Below are 2612 nucleotides of genomic sequence, written 5' to 3'. Positions count from 1 at the left end.
TTATCCGGTGAAGAAGACAAAAAAAAAAGATATCGGGGCAAAAATGATTAAAACTATAAGCTCTCTGCTGTCTCTTATCAGCACAGATATGTCAAGTTGTTGTATCAGTTGGAGTTTAAAAGTGACAAGGAAACACTTTGGTAACATCTGGGAGCTTCTCTTCTGCTTTGATTTCCAGAGATTATGCCGGATTTCCCGCTCGCTATCAGATATCTACCTTTTTTTTTTATATATATCTTGAAGAGTTGAAGTAAAAAATAGCTTGTTGGTATGATTGAATTCTTTCATCCACTCGCAAATGGAGGAAACATTTTATTAGGAATCAGGGTGAGCAGAATCAATAGCCTTAAATTTGTAATCATTTCCATCCCAAATCATAACGAGACATGAAAAAGGTCCATGCCCAAAACTGAAGGAATCCATTTTGGTTTAACTTTAGCGTAGCAATTTTTTCGTCAATTGTGATTCTCCGACTTTTCATACTTTGGAAGTGTTACCTCCTTCATTTTCTTGGCATAGGTTGAGAAGATCTTTTCTTTTATTCTAATGAAATGTTGTGTTTTATTTGATGGTATTTGTATTTAATTCCGTTTGCCACTCACTACGCTGCTACGAGCGGAGGCACAAATGGGAGCAGATATTGGAGACAGATGGGCGCCCCTTTTCCATTTCCAGCATGTGGCACGAAAAAGATGCTGCTCGCAGATTTTATTATGAAAGCAAAAAATGATTCAGATGTCAGGTTGAGTAAACACAGGCAGTAAAAATTGCCTTCCACTGAGTGTCAAAGACGACACACAGGAAGTCCAGCCAAATAGACACAGAGAAGTGAGATAATAAAGGAAGAAAAATGCTGCGTTCAGGTTTATTGTGACCAAAAAAAAAGAACCTCCCTTCCCTTGTTACCGCCTCCACCTGCGATTTGGCAGCGCCATGGTATCAGCAGATAACTAACGAGAGAGTTTGTTTGGGCTGCTGTTTCCTCATATTCCAAAGCAAGATTTTTTGTTTCATTATTATTTCACATCATTATCATGCAATCACATGCCAAAATCCGCACACTGTAAACATTTGATTGCAATCTATTGTGCCATTGGGAAATGCGGAACACACACACACACACACACACACACACACACACACACCTACTGGCACAAAGATGGGGGCAAATTGGATTCTTTTTGGAAGTATTGTCTGCAAACTCTCTTTACTTTCCCCTTAGAGAGATGATGTCACCGTGCACTGCTAATAATAATGTTTGAACACGCTTTCTCTGGGCTGAAGTGCAAGTCAGGAAAGTATATGAGGAAATTGCCTGTATTTCAAGTTCAGATCAATACAACTTTTTTTTGTTTGTTTGATATTTTAAGAAAGTGAATGAGGAGGCTGCATGGCCGGCCAGAACTCATGTGCGCGCTCAGAGAGTTATTCCTGTGGGGGCAAGAGCGGCAAACAGAGCCACATACACTCATTATTTTTAGTCCTGTTTGCTCTGGGCTCCGCTCCGAATTGCCCTCTTCTTCCTCCTCCTCCTCCTCTTCTTCTCAATCTCATCTCCTTCTTCCCGAGAATCAAGATCATCAGTGGCAAAGAAAGAAATGGAACAGAGGAGACAACGTACATATTAAAAATAAAAGAATTCATTGAAAGTATGATCGACAGTTACTTGGTTTGGCTCAATGTTCACAAAGTGCAGGAAATGGCGCACGTTGGCTGAAAGACTTTCCACATTTCAACTGACTTACAGTCTGAGGCCTCCATTAGAATTGCTCTTTGTCTTAATGGTATAGATAAGGTCTTCACGTCTTCTTCAACGTGCATATGAATTTCTGGTGGCAATTGATCACCATTTCACACACGAGGTGACAACCGAACGTAACAAATCAAACCAGGAAATGCTGTGCATTCCAACGACGTGAAAATAAAAAGTCAAGGATTAAATGACTCTGCGGTTATATTTTAGTTGATTGTCAAGTGAGCGCATCAAAAAGGTTCACGTGAACTGCAAGCACTGCTGTTGGAGATCTGATGGTAGCGCTACGGTTCTGGAGCTGATTTAGCATGTGAAAGCCAGGAGAGGAGAGCCAGAGAGCATGCTTATGATCTATCATGCTGGGCCACCTGCTTTCTCCAAAAGAAGAACACTCAAATGCCACACAGCTGCTGCGCTCAGCCAAGCGTGAAAAACAACACTACAGCACAAAAGACCACATCCGCCGCCTGTATAAATACATACACAATATATCTGCACAAACATATAGAGCATTTGTATACAATCGGTTCCATACGTATATATATGGCAGACCTATCCAGCTCCAGTTCTTGATAGCTGAACAGTTTGCAAAACCGCTTGAAGAAGATAAGTGAGGATTCTTAAGTGCGAGGCAACAAGTTTTTCTTCACAGTCGCATTTGTGTTTTGGCCAAAAATGATAAAGCACATGCTCTTAATGATTTATTCATGCACAACAACGTACATGCACATGCGGAGATATCTGTCCTACTTTCCCCCACAGCCGATTGTCTCGATTTATTTGTGAAATGTCAACGACAAATACAAAAGAAAAATTCCAAAGAGCCAAGATTCCGATCCCCAAACAATTTCTTTCTTTG

Source organism: Syngnathus leptorhynchus, chromosome 11, assembly GCF_054491065.1.
Source record: "Syngnathus leptorhynchus isolate UIUO chromosome 11, UIUO_Slep, whole genome shotgun sequence".
Taxonomy (NCBI): Eukaryota; Metazoa; Chordata; class Actinopteri; order Syngnathiformes; family Syngnathidae; genus Syngnathus; species Syngnathus leptorhynchus.
The sequence above is the reverse complement of the archived record's forward strand: the minus strand, read 5'-3'. Positions refer to the sequence as shown.